This window comes from Mesoplodon densirostris, chromosome 20 (genome assembly GCF_025265405.1).
Source record: "Mesoplodon densirostris isolate mMesDen1 chromosome 20, mMesDen1 primary haplotype, whole genome shotgun sequence".
In the NCBI taxonomy this organism is placed as follows: Eukaryota; Metazoa; Chordata; class Mammalia; order Artiodactyla; family Ziphiidae; genus Mesoplodon; species Mesoplodon densirostris.
The window spans coordinates 25,379,680-25,405,385 of NC_082680.1; the positions used below are offsets into that span (position 1 = coordinate 25,379,680).

The 25,706-nt window shown below is 44.1% G+C and overlaps 1 pseudogene; it reads left to right on the forward strand.

Moving 5' to 3' along the window:
• Positions 1–8,729: 8,729 nt before the first annotated feature.
• Positions 8,730–19,031, forward strand: LOC132481183 (calpain small subunit 1-like; annotated as a pseudogene).
• The last annotated feature ends 6,675 nt before the right edge of the window (positions 19,032–25,706 follow it).

The following is a 25,706-nucleotide window of genomic DNA, read 5'->3' on the forward strand; positions in this document are numbered from 1 at the left end:
GGACCGGGGCACGAACCCGCATCTCCTGCATCAGCAGGCGGACTCCCATCCACTGCGCCACCAGGGAAGCCCTGATTATTATTATTATTTTTTTTAATAGCATCATTTAACTCAAATTATAGGTAGCATTTCAGGCAGTCTGGAAGGGATGTCTTAGTGTGGGGACTTGTTTCAGCCATCCTTAGATTCCACAACCACACGGGCTCCCACACCCATGAATAAACTTGGCCCTGGGAACAGAAAGAAGAGACAGTTCTCCCACCTGAGAGGAGACAGCCTCTGCTGTTCTCTGTTTGGGATCCACCCGTTTATGGTGAGCTCTGGGCTGGCCTGGGCAAATCTGCATCTCTTCCTGAAGGGCTGGAAGCCGGTTTGAAGGGGGTGGCGGCAGTCAGCTGCCCGCAGCATGGTAAGCACAGCTCTGGACCCGCGTCTGCCCCGACCAGTTCCCAGCCTCGGAGCCCAGCCTGTCCAGCCAGGGGCTCAGAGAAGCCTGGGGCCCTCAGCCAGAGCACCCTCCTGTCCGCCTTTATTCCCACTCCCAACCTCACTCTATCCTCTTGTTCCTTCCCCAGGGGCCCGGCACTCTGTGGATGTTCAGGGAACCCTGGTCCAGACTCTAGCAACCCCTCTGCCACCCACCAGGCACAGCTCCTGCCCTTTCTCAGGTTCTCATAGGAATCCGATCAGGACTTCCTAGCAGGCCTCTGAATCCCAGGCTCTTATCAGTGGTGAGCCAAATCCCCTGTCTCCTTCTGGGACACAGCCCTAGCAGAGCCATCTCTGGCCCAAATCCCACTCCAGCTGGGCCTCCCCTGAGTAGAGGATTTATCTTTGGGGAGCTGAAGCGCCAGGCCCTCCTCAAAGCCTCAGGTTAAATATCCACTGATAAGGCTCGGCCACATCCTAAGGGGTGCCTCCTGCTGGTACGCGGGTGAGTGGTCCCGGAGGCCCGTCCTCCAGCAGCTGGGTGTGGCATCGCCTCACCATCCCTCAGAAAAGGCAGCTTTGAAGGAGATGGTGACCACAACCCTTCCAAACTGGAGGATCGGGAGTCTGGAATGCTTTCACCTCTTCGTTTCTCCAGTTTCGGGAAAACAGACAAAAGTCATCTGGAGGGGTGAAGGAAAACTTATCAGCTGAAGAGAACTCAAGGAGACCTCGGCTGTTTTGCAGGCTCATTTGTTTATTTTCCGTCCAGTCACCCTGATAGCCCCTTCCCTTCCCTGTAAACAAGCGGCTCTAATTAAACTCGTTCTGCTGGATAAAGGTATATAACCTTGAAGGGCCCATAAAAAATGGCTTCACTCTGAAGACTTCCAAAAGCGCGTGGTCCCTTTGTCAGGCCCTGGACAAGGTTAATTTATGTCGTCGCTATCTTACCCTGAAGAACTCGAGTTACTGCACATGTGCTCTCTGCCAATGTTGCAGGAACATTGTGGTGGTCTTGTCAGCTCAAAACACCTAGTGGTCTCTTAACTGTTTCCTGCCCCAGATGTCCAGGCTTTCGGATTTGACTTTCTCTCCACCTGTGCCCCCGGAAAAGCTTTCCACTGCCTTTCAGACGGTGTCCTGGCTGTTCTGTGTCCCCGGACTCCAGCTCGGGGGGACTCCCACTCCCCAGACACGCTGACTTCAGGTAGAGACTGGGAAGCCCGGCAGGAGAAGAAAGCAATTATCCCTTCATGTTCAAAATGGAGAGAAAACATGATATGAGAGGGGAAATTATGCAAGAAAATATGGATGTCAGACAATGCTGTTCTTCAGTCTGTGGTTGCAATTAGAATTTTTTTCATTGAACAGAATAAAAATATCAGAGTATATTACATTAGTAAAGGCATTCTTTTGTAGAACCTTTGCTTTAACTGTATGTGTGCGTGTGTGTGTGTGTGTTTGTGTATTTTCTGGGTTATACTTTAAAATTCCTTCCTATGAGTTGCAAAGTAGTTTGAAATTCTGGTGTAGTGCATTTGGAACTATGGCTTTAACATTTCCCATCAATGTGACTGTGATCAAGTCCATTATGGTCTCCGAGTCTATTTTCTCATCTACAAATTGGGAGTGGTAATAATATGCACCATATTAGGGTGATTAAGAGGCCCCAATAAGATAAAATGTGTGTGAGCTTTACTGCAAGGTTCTACGCCAATCGAAATCCACCTCACACCCCAGGAAGGGCTTCACGGAGGACGCCCAAGTTTGGTACCGGAAGAGAGAAAGGGAATCACGGAGGAAGCCTCAGGCTCAGGTGTGGCTTCAGGACCTCACACGTTGCTTCAGTTATTTAACAATATTTACTGAATGCCTTCTATGCGTCAGTGGCTATTTGAGTGACTGGGGATAAACAGACAAATGCTCTGATTTCGTGGAGCTGATGTTCTAGTGGGGGGCAGCCAAATTAAAAGAAAAAAATGATAGTGTGTGACATGACGTTGAATTCTCTGCGGAAAATGGCCTACAAGTAGACCAGTGCATTTGTTACCAATTTTATCTAAGATCCCACGTAATTTTTTTAGCAAGTTTTGGCGGCTGAAAATGTTGGAAAACCACTGTATAACTTTGCTACTTTGGGATGATGTGGTATGTAAGGTACCCAAAGACGCTTTTTGCAAAGGACACCCTCGGAATGCGTTCCCTTTAAGAGCTCTCTGGGATAATCCACCTTGGGCATCTTTTGATGACATCACCATCAGTTTTAATAAAAAGCAGCTTTAAATCAACAAGAAGGGCTTCTTGTCTAGAAGAGAAGTAAACACATGGAATTTGTTACCTGAACTAGTTGTAGAGCCAAAACATAGACAGGTTCAAGACAGGCTTAGATAAATACATGGATAATAAATGTTTAATGGCATTTGAAATTTTTTAAAGATATCATATGAACTATACGGCGTCCTGAGAGCTCGTGAGTGCTCTTGGCTTCTTTGTACCAAGCCAGTGGCTTACTCACCACCCCCATCATCAACACTATATAACTGCTGTCTGGTGACTTAAGTCCCGGGTCGCCAGCTTTTGTGATAATTTTTAGCAGCCAAGTTCAAAGGCTGGGAAACCAAACCTAAGGTTGGGAGTCCTGGACACTCAGCCTCGCTTCCAGTTTTCATTTCTAAGTCAGTTCATATTTCTAAGACTCACACTCTCCTTTACAAAACTAGTCTCGCTGACCTATGAGGCCCCACTGAGTGAAGGAAAAACAAAAAGAGAAAACCGCTGATATAAAACTGTATCATGAGAGGGACTTCCCAGGTGGTCCAGTGGTTAAGACTCCGCACTTCCACTGCAGGGGGGCACGGGTTCGATCCCTGGTCACGGAACTAAGATCCCACATGCTGCATGGTGTGGCCAAAAGAAAAAAATAAAATAAATAAATAAAATTGTATCAGGAGATCCTATCCATTTTGGAGGAGAAATCAGCACACTGTTGCCATGACACTTTATGAGGTAACAACGAGCGTGTGAATTAACCGTGCTGGAAGATCTGACCCTAGGTCTTACACACTCAGAATCTTGAATTTGTCAGCACATAGAAGGTGGAACCATTTCTCAAAGGCAGTGCACATTAACCAAACTGAGATTTACACATAAAAGTGAAATTCAAATTTTTCCTAAAAAGGCAAAAAAAAAATATATATATATATATTGTCCTATGGTCTAAAACAGGGTCAGCAAACAATGGCTTGCGGGCCAGCTCAGCCTGACGCCTGTTTTTGTAAAGCAAGTCGCACTGGAGCACATCCAGGCCCTAGGCTTACGTATTGTCTGGGGCTGCTTTCCCCCCAGGAGCGGCAGAGCTGCATTATGGCCACAGAGCTGCTGTGGCCTGCAAAGCTGAAAATATCTGCAATCTTGCCCTTTACAAAAAAGTCTGCCAAACTCTGGATGTGAATATTTTTGTTAATACAATTAACACATTCTCTCCTTGAAGGAGTATAAACTAAAGTGGGAAGTTTGTTTAATGAGCATAGGAACAGAACAGGTGGGCTTCCTTGGGTGATATGAAGGACTAATTCTCAGCTGAGAAAGTATAAGACATAGTTGTCTATTACAGAGGAGCCATCATATTAAAATCCACCAGACAAGCTTCTTTGTCCTTTGGGCTGTGCTTGAATGGATGCTGCCACAATTTTCTTCTCTCTGTCTTATGTTATTGTGCCTCCGTTGCTAAAGAACCCCCATCAGATTTGTGTAGCAGGCTAACCCTCAGGCTTCATGCAGCATGAACCAAACTGGTCCTGTTTCCTCCCTCCACAGAGCCAGCTCATCACAGCGACACAGCTGAACGGAACACAGAAGTGACTCCAAAGCCATGACGTGTAACATAGCTATGGACTCAGGGAGCTCTCAATGGTGGTAAAGGATGGCTACTCCTGGCAACACAGCCAGCTTCTGAAAATCATCTTTAGCTCCCTCACGCATGTTACGCTGCTAAATCTTCTTTCTCCTTCTTCAAAATTCCATTATGCTGTGTATGAGATGTCCTCATCCCACAGGCAGACTGCCTTTCTCATTTTGAGTTGTATTTCTCTAGGTATCGCCATGCCTGTTCTTACGTACACCAACTTAGTGTCTCCTAGGTCTGTTCTTCACTCCTCACCAAGACGCTATGGCTAGGGAAACAAGAAAAGAAAGAAAGAGAGAAGAGGGGGAGAAAGAGAGAGAGAGAAAGGAAGGAAAGAGGAAGGAAGGCAGGAAGGCAGGAAGAGGGAGGAAGGCAAGAAAAAGGAGAACAGAAACAGAGAAGAAAGCTCCTAATTTGTAAATCTTATTCCTGCCATATTTCAATAAAGTTGTTGCATGTTGACTTGTGTCCTCCCCCTCCAAAAAAAGATGTTGACGTCCCAACTGCCAGTACCTCAAAATGTGACTTGTCCATTGTTACAGATGTAATAGCTAGGGTCAGGTCATACTCAAGTAGGGTGGCCCCTGATCCAATATGATTGGTGTCCTCGTAAGAAGGCAGCCATGTGAAGAAAGAGACACACAGAGAACACCATGCAACAACGGACGCGGAACTGGGGTGATGCAAACCAAGAAACCAAGCAATTGCGGGCAAACACCAGAAGCTAGGAAGAGCCAAGGAAGGAGGTCCCTCCACGTTTCAGAGACAGCATGGCCCTGTTGTCATCTTGACTTCAGACTTCCGGCTTCCCGTACTGTGAGGCAATACATGTCTGTTGTTTTAAGTCACCTAGTCGGGGTGTTTCGTTACAGCAGCTATAACAAACTGATACATAAATACATTGAACCAAGTCTTGTAGCTCAGTGCCAGACTGTGTGCCAGACTATTTCAGGGCATTGGTTTGATAGCTGAACCCATTTCTCTTTTTCCAATTTTTAGGGGGCTCCTCATGTTCGGCCCCACTTACTTTCTGCATGTAGGATGGCAGACATTCTGCTATAAGAATTATTTCCCGTCTACCTCGATAAATCCTTTTTAGAAACGTTCTGCACTAAGCACTGTGTCTAGTACAAGAACACTTTCCTAAAAAAATGTGTGGAAGTACCTCTTCTTAGACATTTCTAACACACATCAAGTTCTCTCTTCCGTGCGTGTGCAGTGGGTTAAGAAACTAAAACACTCGTCCACCCACTCCAAGGCCTTTCTTTTCTGTAACTGTGATTTACCACACTGCCCATTAACCTCAGCATCTGGAACCAGGCCACACTCCTCGCCCCAAATCAGACACATCCTTTAAGAATGGACCAACATCCTTTAAGAAATGTCGAGACTCATGCAGATTCTGGCTCAGTCACTGGTAAATAACAGTGATGATGATGACAGGAGTCTTTGGCTTTTTAAGCCATAAACTTAGCTCCAGAGTTTTGATTCATAGCTGGATACGAAACACTGTGGGAACTTTGATTAGCAGGTGGTCCCATCAGGTGGATGAATTGTTTCTACTTTCTCCGTAGTTATTCACAGTTCATTTTCCCTTCAGAATTTTTTAGGTAAGGGTTTGGAACTCTAACATGTTTGGGTTTTAAATTCTGGAAGGCGTGCGGTGGGATGTTTTGGCGCTGGCTTTTGAGTGATTTATGTACTGCTCCCATTGGGTAATCTGTTTTACGCATGTGTGAAGGACTGATGCTCTGGAAACGTTTGTTTCAAATTTGCATGTGTTGGCCCTTGTGGACCCTGCACTTTACACTTACATGAAAAAAATCCTTCCCCAAGAGATAGTTACACTACATCCTGAGGGAAAAGATCTTGAGATCCTTTCACCCCCTTTTTTTTTTTTCCATTGGCAAGCATCATTAAGAAGCCAAGAGTAGGAACACTGATTTTAAGATCAGCTGGGAAGATACCCAGCTAAAATAACTTGGAAATATGTTGGGAATTTCAAAAACATGATGTGTGGAGAAAGGATAATTAAAACAAGAATCTCTGAGGCCTCCAGAAAGCAGCAAAGCAGCGAACTCTGCTAAGGCATCTGGTAAGAGTTTCTCTTTGATGATAGCAGACGATTAGTGGCTCTTCCACTTCTGAGAATGAACATTGCCCTTGTTAAACAGAAAGAGCACTGTGAACAAGTCATCTCCAAATTACCCTGAAGGTCGCGGTGTTGAAGCATCAGCCCTCTTGGAATAACTCCTGCCAGAGTCATCCTCTAGGACAGTGACAAACATGATGGCTTCATAAAGAATAGTATCAGTCCCAGAATTTAGAATTTAGAGCTGGAAGATGGCAAAGATATTCCACTGGGTTTTAGACAGGCCGTTGAGTCTATCCATTGGGCACCTGTCAATAAATAAGATTATGTCATCTTGATCTTTCACTATCAGTTGGGAACCCCACGGGGTGTAGGGTCAAGCCCACTGGGCAATAATCAATAACAGCCCCGTGCTAACAGGGGTCACATCTGGCAGTCTGGTTTGTCAACAGGAACCCTGAATTCACACAAAGAACTGAGTCTAGCTTATGAATAATCTTTCTTCATCTAGGATAACAAGTGATTTTCCAGTGGCCCGTCCCCATGCTTGGTGCCATGGGAGACAGCAATGTACCCAGATGCACCCCTATAAAGGCAAAGATTAGTCTGGGTGCTCTTCGAGACAGCATTGTATCAATTAGCAGCCATGAGGCAGACAGATGGCACATTAACAAGAGTTTAAGCAAAGGAAGTTGAATGAAGAAGCAGGGTGAATGGAACCACGAGGGATGCTGACATGCTGGGAGGAGCAACAGCAGCAACCTGTCACCACCCTGGAGTCTGAAAGAACACACGGAGGGAGTGGCACTCCTGGAGCCTGAAGCATTAGAGCCATGGGAGAGGGCGCCGGTCCTTCTGCAGCAGATGATGGAGCCACTACTACAACTGCAGTGAAGCAGGAGGGACTAGGAAACGAACAGGGGCCTCCTTTCTCTTCCCAACCTGCAGTCTGCTGGAGCCACTCTCCTTTAGTCCTAACTCAAGGCAGCCTCGTCAGCCAGAGGGCAGGGCTGAGGAAGCCGCAGAATGAATTTGGCGATGAAGGGAAGGGAGACAGAAAGCAACTTTGGGCACAGGCACCTAGAGATGAAAGAAGACTCTTCTACGCATAAGGTTGCAACCATATGTTACCTTGGACGGAATCACTTCTGCTCTGCATAGTGTCGCTTGTGCGATTCACCATCCCTCCCCCAACATATATGCTTACTCTATCAGCTGTGTAAATGTGGGGGGAATAGGTGTTCCTTGCTGGGAAGAGGGGAGGACAGTAAGGAAGCTTCCTGTTGCCAGATATATATAGGAGTTAAGTTGGGGTATGAAAATGTGGTTTCCAGAGAAGAAACATAACTAATTTCCAAAAGGACTGAATGCCTCCCAAAGGGGTGGGCTAACCAAGAGGATAGGAGGTAACTGCGCTAGGGACAAAGGCTGAAAACTAGGGCTTCTCGGAGGTTCCAATAGGAGATCTGATTTCTGTGCCATCACTGGTTAAAATGTGGAGGATATTCCAGATCTAGCTGCTCAGAGCCAGCAACGTGCTTGAGGAACAACGGCTGGGTGTGGGAATGTAAATCAGAAGAAGCGTGACCTTGGCACCTAACACAAGTCACTGCTGGGACCTAGACCGGCATGGAAATGCCAGCAATCGTGGACAAACTGGCATAACCCGTCTTCAATGGCGAAGTCAAGCGGCAGCAAGAAATAACAGCAATTGGGACTTCCCTGGTGGCGCAGTGGTTAAGAATCCACCTGCCAATGCAGGGGACACGGGTTTGAGCCCTGGTCCGGGAAGATCCCACATGCCGCAGAGCAACTAAGCCTGCGAGCCACAACTACTGAAGCCTGCGCGCCTACAGCCCGTGCTCTGCAACAAGAGAAGCCACCGCAGTAAGAAGCCCGCACACTGCAACGAACACCCAACACAGCCATAAATAAATAAATAAATAAGAATTTTTTTTTTTTTTTTTTAAAGAAAGAACAGCAATTGTGAGCGGATCAGAATCTGGTTGTCTCTCCACTGCCTGTGCACCACGGGCTGGAGGAGAGGTCCACTGACACAGCATTGGGAGGCCGACTGCTCAGATAGGGAGACAAGACTTATACAGAGAAAAACACAGAAAGTGAACAAAATTGGTATCGTGCCAGAGGATTTCCAAGGCCAGAGAGATGGCTGTGGATGGTCCCAGAAGACGTATGAAGGCTGGGACTGGAGCTGAGCCCAACAGGAGGAAGACTGTTTAGCAAGGTAGAGGAAGATGTTAGGAGAAAGCCACATTCCAAGCAAAGCTCCCCGAGCTGGAAATGCATAAGACACACTGGGCAGATGGGGAGGAAGACATCTGTCCAGAGAACAGTGCGCTAAACACGTCTGAGCTGGGAGAGGTGATGGAAGCAGTGTACAAAGAAAGTCATTCTGGCCATGGGGTACCAGATGGACTGCACTGGGGAGCAACTGGAGGTATGAAGACGGGTTAGGAAACTACTCAAGCTAAGAGATAGCTCCGGCATGAAGTGATAAGGGCTCAGACTGCAGTTATGACAGTGGGAGGGGAAGGACAGGGCAGACTCAAGAGACATTGGTGAGGATGACAAACAGGCCTCGGCGACTAATTGAGAGTGTAGGGATTGCTGAGAAGAGGAGGAACCAACGGTGCTCAAGAGGTTTGCAGCCTCACTGACTCGGAAAATGATGGTGCTATAGAGAGATGTGGCGAGTTAGCTGGGGAGGGGGAGGCTTATAATTTACTGAAACAATTATGATGATTTTAAGGTTCTGGTACACCATTTGGGATGATATTTGGGAGGTATTCTTCTTCACACGAATACTTCACCTGGGTTCAAGGCTCATAAATGGCCTGGCTGTCCACCATTTTGCCAAACCCCAAACCTAAGACATTCTCATCAATCCTTTCTCCATTACTCCCACAATTAATCAGTCTCCAAATCCTATTCATTTTACTTTTGTTATCTCTCAAATCTACCCACTTTCCCCAATCCCATACTCTTTGTCTTTGTTTCGACCACAATCATCTTTCACCTAGAATTCAGCGATTCTCTACCAAATGGTGTCCTGCCCCACCCCCATCATTTTCCACAAAGAGGTCAGCCAGGATGGTCTTTCTAAATAAGAAATCAGATTCTGCCATCTGCAGATTATATTCCTTCGGTGGCTCCCTTGGGATAAAGCCTTAACAGAACATGATAATCTTCTCATAGTTGACACCTATTTCATTGTCTGCCCTCATCTCTCATCATTCCATGTCTCACCTTCTATGTCCCAACCACACTGAGCTATTTACATTTTCTTGAATGTGTCACACTCTCTCTCACTCCCAACCTTGCACATGACTGCCTTCTCTGTCTGGAATATCCTCCTTCTTTCACATCGCATCATTCTCGACATCAAACACCAAAATATCCCTCCTCCTTCAGGGAGCCTTTGCTGACATCCCAAGGCCATTCTGGGTATCTCTTTTCTGTTTCCTCAATATTTTATTCATCCCTGTATCATTGCTTGTAACACTGTGTAGAATTAACTGCTTATTTGCTTATGTGACTTCCACTCTAGATCTATGTGTCTAACCACAAAAAAGTATTTGTTTAATGAATGAATAAATAAAGCAGGCAGACACGTTGTTCTCTTGTTATTTAAATCAATTCAACAAGCTGGCACTGTATAACTACTATTTGCCGTGCCCTGTGCTGGAGGTTGGGTGTATAATGGTGAGTGCACTCCTGCAGACAAGAAATGTACAATCTAGTATAATAGAGTCAGTGATAAGTCAGCAAATATATTACACAAAGTGTTCAGTAATATGGAAGGGTCAGATGAGTGCAGTGGAAAAGGCCTATACTTAAACTCAGATTGAGGTTCAAATTTATTCTCCAGTTTTTATATGACCTTGAACAAAAGGCTGAACCTCTTAAACCCCAGTCCTTTCATCTATAATGAGGACACAAATCCTATTTTAGATCTTATTATGATTAAATAATAACCGTGGGACGTCATAGGGTTCATAGATGTTCAATAGATGCTGTTTTCTTCCTTTATATGTTTTGCTCTTGTGTTTGTGCTGTCATTATTCGGGACTTAAAACATCTTCGGGGCCTCCCTGGTGGCGCAAGTGGTTGAGAGTCCGCCTGCCGATGCAGGGGATACGGGTTCGTGCCCCGGTCTGGGAGGATCCCATATGCCGCGGAGCGGCTGGGCCCGTGAGCCATGGCCGCTGAGCCTGCGCGTCCGGAGCCTGCGCGTCCGGAGCCTGTGCTCCGCAACGGGGGAGGCCACAACAGTGAGAGGCCCGCATACCGCAAAAAAAAAAAAAAAAAAAAACATCTTCGGATACACCTTGTTAAAACATAACAGCGGGTGAGGTGGGGGGATGGGGCAGAATTTAATCACAGAAAGGGGCTCAGATCTTTCCTGAGAGCTTTTGCTAGGGGAAGAAGGAAAGGTCTCTGGGAAGGGTCCAGAAACTGAGGCAGAGGCTCAGTTTCTCCAGCTTGGGTGGATGTGCAGGGGAGGGGGAACTGGGATCTGATTGGCATGTTGGCCTATGACTGATACTGGCCTCCTCACTTGAAAATCCTAGGAGTTCTAACGTCCACAGAGCTTTCCAGCCACAGCTAAGACCCATCCACTCACAGCTCTCACACATTTTCTCCTTCTTTTCAACCAGCTCAAAAGGACCTCGATGTGACCAACCCCATCAGCCACAGCAGCAGCAGAGCAAGGCTAAAACTGCAGGCTTGCCTCTAGCTAACTATATTTCTTCACAGTGTCTTTTTTTTTGTTTCTTCTTTAATCCATCACCTATTTTCCTGGCCCTATTCCTGCCTTAGTTTGAGATCTCTGCTAAATTTCCCCAGATCAGGGATTTTAACGTAGTGGTGGGTTATCCTCAGTGAGCAACGAGGGCAAAAATTGAGGGCAAAACAATAAAATGGGAGTAAGGGGGCTTCCCTGGTGGCGCAGTGGTTGAGAGTCTGCCTGCTAATGCAGGGGACACGGGTTCGTGCCCCGGTCTGGGAAGATCCCACATGCTGCGGAGCAACTGGGCCCGTGAGCCACAACTGCTGAGCCTGCGCGTCTGGAGCTTGTGCTCCGCAACAAGAGAGGCCATGATAGTGAGAAGCCCGTGTACCGCAATGAAGAGTGGCCCCCGCTTGCCACAACTAGAGAAAGCCCTCGCACGGACATGAAGACCCAACACAGCCAAAAATAAATAAATAAACAAATGTGGGGTTTAAAAAAGAAAAAAGACTTCTTTACCACGGTAAAAGAATCTTCTGATTAAAAAAAAAAAGAAGAAAAGAAACCAAAATAAATATCAAAAGCAAATAAAGGCAGAAAGGAAGAAGAAACTTGGACTCTATTTACAGATGGCATGAGTATTTGTGCTGAAAACCTCAAGGAAATCTACATGACAGCTACTAGAATTAACATGTAAATTTAGCAAGGTGGGAGAATACAAAGTTAAGCATCCAAAAAGTAATTGTATTCTGTACGCTAGCAGTAAGCAATTAGAAAATTAAATAATAAAAATTCTATTTGCAAGAGTGCCTAAAAACAAACAATACTTAAGAATATATTTAACAAAAGATATGTGAGAACTCGTCACTGAAAATTATAAAACATTGCTCAAAGAAATTAAGGAGGAATCACATACATGGAGAAATAATCCATGTTCATAGGTTTATTGGAAGGTTCTGATTCATAGTACATTAAAATTCATAGGTTCATTGAAAGATTCAATTGTTAAGATTTCAATTCTACTCAAATTGACTGATGGATTCAGAGTAACCCCAGTCAAAATTCCAGCCAGTATCTCACTGAAATTGACAAGCTCATTCTAAATTTTATTTGGAAATGTGACAGCTCTAGAATAGCCAAAACAATTTTGCAAAAGAAGAACAAGATGGACCTTGATAGTGTAAGAAGAACTTATGCTATCTACAAAAATTGAGATAGTGCAGTATTGACAGAAAAATAGACATAAGGAACAATAAAACAGAATAGAGTCCAGAAAGAGATCCACACATATATGTCTAATGGTGCTGAAATGATTGGATATCCACATGCAAAAAAAAAAGTGTCAACTCAAACTATACACAAAAATTAACTCAAAATGATCATAGACCTAAATGTGAAGCCTAGTACTATAAAATTTCTAGAAGAAAACAATGGAGAAATTTTAGTGACCTTGGGTTTTGTGAAGATTTCTTAAATAGGAGAGAAAAACCATGAGCTATAAAAGAAAATGCCAATAAGTTAGACTTTATCAAAATAAAAATTTGGGTCTTTAGGGCTTCCCTGGTGGTGCAGTGGTTAAGAACCCACCTGCCAATGCAGGGGACACAGTTTCGAGCCCTGGTCCGGGAAGATCCCACGTGCCATGGAGCAACTAAGCCTGTGTGCCACAACTACTGAGCCTGAGTGCCACAACTACTGAAGCCCATGCGCTCAGAGCCCGTGCTCCACAACAAGAGAAGCCACCGCAATGAGAAGCCTGCTCACCGCAATGAAGAGTAGCCCCCACTTGATGCAACTAAAGAAAGCTGGCATGCAGCAATGAAGACCTAATGCAGCCAAAAATAAATAAATAAATAAATAAATTTTTAAAAATTGGGGTCTTTAAAAGACATTGTCAAGAAAATGAAAAGACAACCAAGAGAATGTAAAAAATGTTTGCAAAGCATACATTTAACAAAGGACTTGTATCCAGACTATTTAAAGAACACTTACAATGCAATAATAAAAAGACAAACAATCCAATTAAAAAATGAGTGAAAGAATTGAACAGACACTTCACTAATGACAGTATACAAGTTGCATGAAAAGATGTAAATGACACTAGTCACCAGGGAAATGGAAATTAAAACTACCGTGAGATTCCACCATGCACCCATTAGAATGGCTATAATTAAAATGATGAACAAAACCAAATTGGAGGTGAGGATGCTGAGCAACTGGAATTCTCATACACCCCTTCTGGGAATATTATATGGCTCAATCACTCAGAAAAACTTTTTGGTAATTTCTGAAAAAGTGAAACATATGACCCAGACGTTCCACTCCCAAGTATATACACAAAAGAAATGAAAACATATGTCCACACAAAGACTTGTACACAAGTATTTATAACAGTTTTGCACACAATAACCCTAAATTGGAAATCATCCATAGCAGCTTTATGCACAACAATCAAAAATCGAAACCAATCCAGATGTTCACTGGCAGGTTATGGATAAACAGAAAGTGATACATGCACATGGTGGAATATTATTCAACAATAAAAAGAAACAAACTGCTAAATACACAACAAAATGAACAAATGTCAACATCATTATGTTGCGTGTATGATGCCAGACATAAGAGTATGATTCCATTTGTATAAAAGTCTAGAAAATTCAAAAAAGCTGTGTTTTGATTGGGGCCAAAGTAGAAGAAGGGAAGGACAAAAAAGAAGCAAGAAGCAATGTTGGGGAATGATAGAGATATTCTCCATCTTGATTGTGGCAGTAGTTCCACACGTGTACACACTGAGTTGTGCATTTTAAATGGATGCATTACACTGTACATAAATGATATCTCAATAAAGTTGATTTTCAAAAAACAGGAAGGCTAGCCCAATACTATGTCTCTCCATATACCTACATCTCTACATATAACCACCAATCTCTGGAATATGAACTTGAACTTTCCAAACAACATCAGTTCCCTCGCAGTCTCATAGAATGAGGAACCCATTCGCTGTCAATTTTCCTTTCCTTCCTGTCACGCATACCTCCACATTTCACTCTGTCTACCACTCCACCCACAAAATAAAAGTGTGAAGTTCCCTTCTGACTAACGCAACAACTTTAGACTCCCCCTGAAACAACAAACACAACAGCACATGTGCATGGTGTATGTGCGTCCATTCCCCCAAAACATCCCTTTATGGGGGGCGCTATACAAGGAAGCAAGTGATGTAATCGTTATACGTGATAACTAAATGGTTAGAGGACAGGAATAAAGAATTGTAGGAGTTAACCATGAATCTGTGATGATACATAAATCATGTCACTTTGGAGTGGATTATTGAGGAGGAAGGGGACAACCATTTTCAGATCAGCTACATCAACACGGGTCTGCAGGGACTTCCCTGGAGGTCCAGTGGTCAAGAATCCGCCTTCCAACGCAGGGGACTCAGGTTTGGTCCCTGGTCGGGGAACTAAGATCCCACATGTCGTGGGGTAAGTAAGGTGGCGCGCTGCAACTACTGATTTCTAGCACCTCAATTAGACAGCCCTCCTGCTGCAAACTACAGAGCCCATGCGCCCTGGAGCCTGCACGCCACAACTAGAGAGGAGCCCACGTGCTGCAACTAACACACGGCGCAGCCAAAAAATAAATAAGTAAATAAAATGTTTAAAAAAGAGAGAAAGAAAATCACCGGACTAAAAAAAAACAACAACAACAAAAAACACTGGTCTACAAGGTTTCACAGGTGTCCTGCACACCCTCACCTTCAGGTCACCTGCTACACAGAAGGTCAGCTAAACTAGCTTGTGTCCTTCAGTCTAGCCCAGAGGTCCCCAACCTTTTTGGCACCAGGGACCGGTCTCGTGGAAGACAGTTTTTCCACGGACGCGGGGTGGGGGGTGGGGGGCGGGGATCGTTCAGGTGGCAATGCGAGCAATGGGGAGCCATGGGGAGCGGCAGATGCAGCTTCGCTCACTCGCCCCCTGCTGTGCGGCCCGGCCCCACGGCCTGGGGGTTGAGGACCCCTGGTCTAGTGAGTATTTTCTGCTGGTGGGGATTCCTTAAAGCTGCAATTAGTTAGCCTGATCCTATAATTTGCTGTGTTCCCAAAGCCAGTCACAATAATTCCTCCTGATTCCAAGAAGGTATGCCCAGCATCTAGAAAATCTTTCTGCTATTGTCCTCATACCCAGTCCTATTATTCTGACCAGCTGATGATTGATATTTGTGTAGGGTCTGAGCTCTGCTACTCAAGTGTCAATCATATTTGCTGACTCAGAGAAGCATTACTGTAGTTGAAGTAGAGGTCTTGCTAACCTCTGTCTCTTTCTGAAGGCCAGTTAGTATTGCTTCTGAGTTAGGGCATTGGAATCGTGGAATTTTGCTGAATACGGTCGTAACATTTAATTCCTGCCAGTTACCCTCTGGTCAAAAGTATTAGAGGTCTGCAGATGGTCTGGCAAGGTTTCTAGAAGCAGTAGAAACCAGCAGCTGACTGCACAGCTATATAAAATTAAAAGCTGTTTCAAGATATGTACCATATGTACATGTACAAATCCATTAGGTAACATGGTGAGCTTTTTGCATTATATGGGTATTAAATGCTATGGGAAATAAGGGACAATCAGAGAAATACATTGGCAAGGAAAAGAGAGAAACATGTATCGAAATCTTAACCTAGGATGGTTGCTTCCCTGTCGTTTTTCTTGTTTTTTTTTTTTTTTGGCGGTACGCAGGCCTCTCACTGCCGCAGCCCCTCCCGTCGCGGAGCACAGGCTCCAGACGCGCAGGCTCAGCGGCCATGGCCCACGGGCCCAGCCGCTCCGCAGCATGTGGGATCCTCCCGGACCGGGGCACGAACCCACGTCCGCTGCATTGGCAGGCGGACTCCCAACCACTGCGCCACCAGGGAAGCCCTGCTTCCCAGTTTTAATAGGATATACTTCGGTTAAGAAAACATGGAGAAAACAGATGCAAGACTTAAAACTCAAAGAAGACTGGTCAGGGACAATGAGTGAAAATAGCAATGCCTCTTTTCTAGAATCCTTAAAATATATTAGTGTCTTGTTTTAAATTAGAGAGAGACTAAATTAGTCTTTTTATGACAATTCAAAAGTCTTTATTATGACAGCAAGTCTAGCACTATGGTTTTCATTTTAGGAGTATTATAGATCTGCATAATATTGTAGGAGCGAGGAGTATGATCCTTATACCCATTGAAGAAATTAGTGATAAGAAGTTAGACTAGCAGAGAAATGAACGTTCAAAGGGAAACTTTGAAAAGATAATGAGATATTTGAATGAATTCAAGGAAACCTGTTTACCAGCTGTTTGGCTAAAAGTTCATGTAAAAAAATTCAGGGATGAGGCCTGCACTATTTGTAACTCTATGTGTCTTCAGGAGACCAACACTGGGATTAAAACTGAAAATCTTTCATCACTTTTCTGAATATTGGGACAATAGGGTGTTCAATTGTAATCCATATGTTTAGCATTTTTAAGGTCAGGTTTCCTCCGGGTTGCATGAGCCATCAGGGAAGCTCTTCTTTTAGTTGTGTAAGCCAAGGTGACTCTGTAATGAACCAGGGTACAAGCCTAGTTTTTACACACTTTTCATGATCTCTGTGCCCGATCAGAGGAGGATCTCTCTGGTCTGAGTCAGCCTGGCACTGATGGCATGTGTGGGCAGGTCTGCTGTACGCCTGCCTGGTCTGCAATTCTAGGTGATGCTGGGGTTTTAGAGGAAGAGCGGATCATACCCTGACCCTCTCTGAGTTCAGAAACAAAACAGAAATAGGCACCAGAAGGATCAAGGCGGGGAACACTGAGAGCGGCCAAGAATGGGTCCCCGGCAAAAGGAATTGTCAGCGGAAGTTTTCCTTTAGCTCAGGTTAGATTTCAAAAGACATTTCTCTAAGCGAAAGTTAATATTAAATTGGAGTTGAGAGTAAACTAAAACTTTTAAACATTGTAATCTGAAGCCATCTCTTTAGGGTAGCAAAGTTGAAATCCATATGCTAGCAGATGATCTTTGACTTAAAACAATTTTAAAGGACCGACATCACACTTTTTAATACTCCTTGTTATTATTAGCTCTATTCAAAAACAAGTTTCTCACAGGTTCTTTGCACATTGCTAAATGTGCAATAGGGGCTTCCCTGGTGGCGCAGTGGTTGAGAATCTGCCTGCTAATGCAGGGGACACGGGTTCGAGCCGTGGGCTGGGAGGATCCCACATGCCGCGGAGCAACTAGGCCCGTGAGCCACAACTACTGAGCCTGCGCGTCTGGAGCCTGTGCTCCGCAACAAGAGAGACCGCAATAGTGAGAGGCCCGCGCACTGCGATGAAGAGTGGCCCCCGCTTGCCACAGCTAGAGAAAGCCCCCGCGCAGAAACGAAGACCCAACACAGCAAAAATAAATAAATTAATAAACTCCTACCCCCAACATCTTCTTTAAAAAAAAAAAAAGTGCAACAGAGGTAGACGCATTTATTTTTAAGTGAGGAGAATTTTCAAGGACCTTGGGCCTCACTGCTCAGTTTGTACAATAAGTGGGTGGGACATTATATGGATGACCCGGCATTCATGGGTCGCGCTGAAGAATAAACCCCTCAAAATTCATTCCTATGTTTTTTCTTGAATTTTGGTACCTGGCTGTTTTTTGCAGTGGCATCTTCCGTCTTTTATCCCAGTTTACAGTTCTATTCTGCCCTATGTCCACGTCTGGTATTCACCACAAAGTTGTTAAAGAAGTTATTATTGAACAAATCATTGCTGAATCAACGAACTTTCTACCATAAAGCAGCAAATTAAACACTTACTATGTCTAAGTTATTGGCAAACAGAAAGATGAAAACCCACAGGCCTCGTAAAAGAACCTTTAGGCAGCAAGGTTTTTACTGGCTTAATTTTTTTTACCTTTAAATTTTTCCTTTCTTCTTTTTTCTGGAGATACCTGGAGTTTGTTGCTTAATTTTCTTTAGAGTTTTCTCAGGCAGCCTTCCCCCGAAGTCCAACGCTTGGGATGCTGCACAGGTGAGCAGACCGGCGAGCGTGTGAGTGAGGCGGAATCTTGAGTCACAGCCATGGTCCTGGTTCACTCATTCTTGAAGGAGCGGGAGGGGGAAGGGGGAAGAAGGGGGGACCCTGGTCGGGGTCAGGGGGAGACGGTGGCCGGGGTGGGGAGGGTGGTACAGAGGACAGCAGTGCCGAGGGCAGGGGAGCTGGCGGAACGGCCAGGCGCAGCGCGGCCCGCCGCATCCCAGCCGGGTTATTAGCGCCGCCCGTGAGGCGCCTGCGCACCACACCCAGAGCCCCGCCCCTCGCACCCGTTACGCCATCATCCGGGCTAATCAGAGTGCGGAGGTCCGGCAATGCCGGAGGGTCTTTGCCGAGCTGGCTAGAGAGTCAGTGCCACAGAATTCACGAACATTCTCAACCAAGTCGTGACCCGACCTCCTGGTCTGAAGACTGATGGTTTTGGCATTGACTCCTGTTGCATGGTGGTGACCGTGATGGGTAGTGACACGACCAGCAAGCTGGGCTTCGAGGAATTCTAGTGCTTGTGGAGCAACATCAAAATGTGGCCAACAGTTTGACGTTGACCGTTCCGGGACCATGGGCAGCGGTGAACTCCCCAGGAACCTTTGAGGCAGGGTTCCACCTGAATGAGCATCTCTACGACAGGATCATCGGACGCTACTCAGATGAGGGAGGGAACATGGGTGTTGACAGCTTCATCAGCTGTCTGGTCAGACTAGTCAGATTTCTGTGCCTTCAAACCTCTTGACAGACGTGGCACCGGACAAATCCAGGCGGACAGCCGGGAGTGGCTGCAGCTCACCATGTATTCCTGAATGGGAGCCCCAGACCTGCCCCCTCGTCACCTCGCCGCAGGACTCACCTTGGACTCTTCCGTCTCTCCCAGGGCTGAGGCTGTCTGCAGTCACACCTTCACGGGCCTATCAGTTCTCCCAGCCCTTGGCATCCAGCTTCTCAGTCAACAGCCAGGGCCCAACAAGCTTCACCACGCCCTGCCCGAAGGGTGACCCCAGGCCAGCACACCCAATCTCACACCCGCTGCATGACCCTTCTCCCGCACCTGTGCCATGTCCAACACTTGTGTTGCTTCCACACCCCAAGGGCCCTCCTCTCAGTTCTGGGAGGATCAGTCCAGTACCTACACACCCTGCCATACCCATTCAGTTACCACCCAGGGAGCCCGAATTCCAGGCCATAACAGGCCCATATGCCCCAGTGCCTTTGTCTGTATTCTGCTCCCAGCCTGCCAGGCCCAAAAGGACATAAATGTACCCCAGTGGGTGCTCTCTCTGAAAAAAAAAAAAAAGTCCAACAACTTTTCGCAGTCACTATAAACTCATGCATACCTCAAAGCCTTTTTGAAGAACTAACATACAGCTCAAGATTTTAAGACTTCTATTTTGTGCTACAATTCAGATTTACTTAGGTCAGAAAAGTTCCCTCAGTACAGAAATCCATAGTCTTCCCCCCTTTTTATCTTGGGAAGTGATGGAACAGTGTAGAAATTGAAGGACCTGTAACAAATGGGGTATTTGATCAGGTACTACCTAAGTACTAAGTACCCAGGGTTTTTGTTTTGTTTTTCATGTTGTATCATATCACCCAAAGAAGGAAGAGAACTTTGAACACTCTTCCTGAGAATAATTAACGATTGATTTGCTATGCTTGGAATGTGTAATGCATTGAATTCCAGAGAACATGCCTATCCTTACCAGTGGGCAGGAGAAAATGTACAAATCTTTCTGAAGAAAATATCACTGATTGGATATCCTGCTAATGATCACGAGAGTGCTGTTTTGGATTTAAAGCTTGTTCTGCAACTCAACCCTAAACAGAAATTCTATTTTAATAAACAGGCCAAGACTAAGAAAAAACTACCTTATCAAGCATGTGTTTGTAAAAACTCCACATCACTTCCTTTGCAGGAATAGTCTTTGGCAGTAATTCTCATTCTGTCTCTGATGTTCATTAGATTGTATAACCTTGGGTGAATCAATAGCCTGTAAAATAACTCAAAAAGTTGTTTTCAAGATTATATAAATGTAAAGATGTCAGACATTTAGCATCATGTCTTGAATAGCAGAGCTATTCATTAAATACTAGTTTTCTTTCTCTTCTCTTTTCTCCATATGTAGCATTTAAAACTTATTTTGTACACCACTTGGAAGTTTATGTAAGCTGTGAGAAAATGCACTTTAATATCTGTGCTTTAGGAGCATTGTGAAAGAATCTACCCCAGTGACATGGTGAACAAAAGTATATAACGTTGTGTGAAAATCAGGGCCAAACCTCTTTTGCAGGTCTTGAGACTAGTTAAGTATTCCCCACACTGAAACACTGCATGTTGGCCTGCTTCGCCGACCGAAGTGATGAGAGGTTAAAATCAGTGTGCGGAGCACTTTGAAAATCTTGGGCAATCTTGAGCATCAAAAGAAAATCGTTATCTGTTTTACCTTCCTTCTAATAGCATACTTAAGAATGAAAGTACACTTGGATGAAATCCAACTGAAAGAAAGTCCCCTCTGAAACGAGGATTCTGCCATTTCGAAGATTGTTGTGCGTGTACTCAATGGGATATTGTGCCATGTGCTTGGCATGAAAAGTTGAAGTGAATAATGGGTAAAAGAAAAAGTATTCTTCAAGTTTAAAAAATATTTTTCTGGGCAAAAAGGAAAGTGATTGTGAAATTTGAAGTTCTAATCATTCTGGCTAAAGGAGAACACATTTAAAGGGCTATGTTGGGACCAACATAAATGTGTCTTTGTTTTGGGTCAGGGTTTAATGCACAAAGGCCTTCAAGAGAACAACACCTAAAACTGTGAGGCATTCCCTGCGCCTTCAGACTGGTCCACCAGGCAAGAATCCGTCAGTGTGTTGGAGTCATTGAAAAGGCTTAAAAAACAGAAGAGGCTTATCCCAGATGTGACAGTTAGGGATGACACTCAGTTGCCTCCACAATATTTATTTCCAAGCATTTCCTTCATTACTTACAGAACCTGCCTCCTATCAGGAAGAGTGAAAACATCTGAAATTTGCATTCCAGCCTCCCTTTGGGCTAGTGCACGGGCATGTGACCCAATTCTGGCCAATGTGTTTGAACGGGAAGTATTCTGGAGATAGAAAACCCTTGGAAATGTTTTCCTTTCCCTTCAGTTAAAAAGGTACATGTATAGAGACTTCCCTGGCAGGCCAGTAGTTAGGACTCCACTTGTTTCCACTGCAGGGGGCATGGGTTTGATCCCTGGTCGGGGAACTAAGGTCCCACAAACCACATGGCACGGCCAAAAAAAAAAAAAAAAATACTGTTTTTCCTTTTCCCCTCTAATGTCCTGAAGGTGAAAGCCAACACACCTAGGATGTCCCAGCAGAAAGAAGATGGAAACACCTGGGTTCTTGATGGCTTCATCTCAGCTCCAGACCTCTTGTTAAGTAAATCCATAAATTTCCTTATCGTTTGAACTATTTTAGTTGAGCTATACTTTACTCACAGCCTAAAGCATTCCAATTGATATAGTTCTTGTCGAATGTTGAAAAAGTACTCCAATCAAGGCTGATAAAGCTTGAAAAAAAACAAAAGCAAGAGACTCCCCATGTGGTATGACCGAAAAACTACTGAAACACACATCCCCTACCACTTCCCATTCTTTATCTAAAATTCCCACCAGTAGAGGCTTGATGATGTAAGTTCATCACATGAACGAACTTTGACTTCCTTCATGTGTCAGGTTGTCAGATAAATATTTGGGACATACTCATCTTAAAAATGTATTCATCATTTATCTGAAATCCAAATTTAACTGAACATCCTGGGTTTTTATTGGCTAAATCTGGCAACCTTAACTACATGTCATGTCCTGTGGTAAGCTCTGGGTTTAAAATACCATTACCTATTTCAAGGAACTCATCTCTTTTGAAGACTGTAGGTGATTCTTCTGTGCACACTGGGTAGACACACGTGATTCTTCTGTGCACACACGCCTAAGAAACTTTCTGGTTCAACTCTACATTCTACAGACCAGGAAGCTGAAGCGCTAAGAGGTCATATGATTTGCCCAAAGGCACACAGCTGCTCCAGGGCAAAGGTGGAAATGGGTCCCACATATCAGGGTTCTTTCCAGTGTACCTCTTTCCTGTGGCCCCTTCACTCCTGCTCCTGAAGGCTTTTTTGTTTTAGGATGAAACGGGAGGCTAATATTGTTTGACTTGGAGAGAGGGAGACTTATAATATAAATAATCTAATTTCCTTTGATGAGGAAGACAACTGCATTTTAGTCACTTTCTTTTTTTCTTCTTTTTTTTTTTTTTTGTTGGCCACGTCGCGCGGCATGCAGGATCTTAATTCCCTGACTAGGGATCGAACCCGCACCCCCTGCCGTGAAAGCACAGAGTCTTAACCACTGGACTGCCAGGGAAGTCCCCTTGGTCACTTTCTTACATGGAAGAGTATTTTGAATAAGAGGAGAAATACACAATTGTGGAGCAAGAAAATTGTCTCCAAATCTACAGAAATACTTGCTTGAAAAGAAAATTTTCCAAATATTCTTTCATATAGGTAATATACATCTACACATATCTGTCGTGTGCATATGTGTCATATGTACAGTTATATGTCATATATATAGCTAATTACAATAGATCATATAGGTGATACATAACTCAAAGCCACATCAAGACTTGCTGTAATTTTCAAATATCAACAAGGAAGGCTTTCCTTTATTTCCCAGGTATCCTTAGCTAATATTTTGGTCGAGATTGCCAAGTACCCAGCCTCTGTAAGTGATAAACATGGTGACTCTCCAGTTGGGAAGTCATTATTTCTTCTGAAAATGGGCAGCATGGAATTTAAAAACTCTCTGGGTAGGCTGCTGTATTATCACATTTCCTACTCATAGATCATCAGGGCAGAAGACTCAGAGTTTTTTCTAGAAACATTTTACATCTAATCCAATTCTCTCATTTTGCTCTATTAGTCCAAATCATGGGATTCTGTCAGTTGAGAAGATGGAGACCACATTAAGTCAGTTCTCTGTAGAAGATCTTAAATCTAGCATAGGTTTCTTGTAAATCTTCTTTTCTCATGTTTCTTATAAGCCAAATCCAATTATCCTAAATGCAAAGAATAAGGCAAATTTCACATTAAGAAACAATCTCAGAACATATACCTAGACTATTGGGCTGTATTAATCAAAACAAAAACAAACAAACAAAGAAAACTGAAATTCCAGAATAAATAGGATAAATTCAGTGGATCCTTGGAATTCCTTATAACAGAACGTGACTCAAAATCTCAATTCTTTAGATATAGACATCCTCAATTAGTCTATGCAATTATCATGTATTAAGTCTTTTCAAGGTGTATCAAGTTGACTATCCAAGTTGTGCATGCTTTCTCATGGAATATCCACACATGACCATATCACAAATAACAGCTCTCTGTCTCAAGCTACCTTACCTCAGGCAGGGAAGGTCTTTGTGAAAACCAAAAGAAGCTCCTATTTGAAAAAAAAGATTGCGCACTGCAGCTTCAATCTTCCCTATTATTCAGCTTTTTAAGAGTTCTCCCTTGCACTACCTCCAAGCTACTGACATTTTGGCTGTTTCCAAAATTCAAATCTATTTTCCAAAGACAATAGCCCACATTCATCTGATTGCATACATTCTGTTATGCTTGTTTTTTTTTTTGTTTGTTTGTTTGTTTTGTTTTGTTTTGCGGTACGCGGGCCTCTCACTGTCGTGGTCTCTCCCGTTGTGGAGCACAGGCTCCGGACGCGCAGGCTGAGCGGCCATGGCTCGCGGGGCCCAGCCGCTCCAAGGCATGTGGGATCTTCCCGGACTGGGGCACAAACCCGTGTCCCCTGCATTGGCAGGCGGACTCTCAACCACTGAGCCACCAGGGAAGCCCCTGCTTGTTGTTTTTGTTAAATGAATCACATTACCTTATAGTCTCACCTTGTGTAGATGAGAACATTATCCCATGATAAGAATTTCTGTAATGGAAATGTTAAAAATATACCCTTGAGACTTCGACCTCCAGTATAGTGGATTCTGTCTTACCTGCTTGGACATGTTGTATTGAATTGAGGTCACAGTTATGCAAATAACATTCCAGAGATTTTTCTCCCACTGAAATGAAGGGGGCTGTTCAAGCTTCTGTCTCTCCCATTGGTTAGGAACTCTGACTCCTGGACCTAGAGAGCTCTCCAGTCCTAGAATGAAGCTGTTGTTATTCAAGTGACTTCTGTGAGGGCCTCAATCCTCTCTCCCACCTCCCTGCACCATTGCCTCTTAGTCAGCATGACTCAACACTTGACTAAGAATGTTCTACTTGAATTTTGATTGATTTCAGAAGAGTGGCATGTCTTAAATGTTGACCATTTACTGATTCACTGTGAAGACAGAATTCCTGAAAACCGTGAAATAAAGTTTGAAGCCAAAAATGTGACCCAAGAAAACTGTGTAAATATATTTTCTTAGAATCCTTGACATCTATGAACTTTCCTATCAGATCTCAGCTCTAGATAATGGATTACTATGCACTAGTAATTCTTTGGGAGTATTTCTTCTCCTTCTTTTTCTTCTTTCCTAAAACTCCCTGGCCATTAGAAATTGGTCTCTTCCTTATCAAGCCTGTCTATGTATATAAATTATGAAATAATTGTTGATGAAAAGTCTACTATTTCATAGTTGTAAAGAGATCACTAATAGGCAATCGTCTCAAACATTCCAAGTAGGACTGAGGACCAGACACAAGCTGTGCTTACAGCCGATGTTATACATGTGTGTATTGGGGACAGTATGACAGGCATGATTCCGGCACCCACAGACCACTGTATTTCACTCTGAGCAGTGTGAGCTGCCAACTTGGGAGTCTTCTTTCTTTCTCAAGAGATTAAAGAGAGAGGTGTTTCATTCTTTAAAATACTATGAGAGTGAGTGCAGGTATCCCCCGATTTTCAAAAGTTCTCTCTAAGCCAATTTGCTTTTACAAAAGACCTGAATTAGTACCTATTGTTTCTAACAGAAAGAAATCTGAAGAGGATTTTTGCTTTTACGATAAAAGGTAAAAAGCAAAAATAGCATTCAGCGTTTGCTTTTTGGTTTTTTTTTTTAATTAATTAAATTTTTTTTTTTTTTTTTTGGCTGCATTGGGTCTTCCTTGCTGTGCTTTCTCTACTATGGGCTTTCTCTACTTGTGGCAAGCGGGGGCTACTCTTCGTTGTGGGCTGTATTTAAAAAAACAAAAACAAACAAACAAACAAAAAACCCTGAAATTCCAGAATAATTTCAGGGCTCTTATTGCAGTGGCTTCTCTTGTTGCGTAGCATGGGCTCTAGGTGTGTGGGCCTCAGTAGTTGTGTCGTATGGGCTCAGTAGTTGTGGTGCATGGGCTTAGTTGCTCTGTGGCACCTGGGATCTTCCTGGGCCAAGGATCAAACCTACATGTCCCCTGCATTGGCAGGCGGATTCTCAACTACTGCGCCACCAGCGAA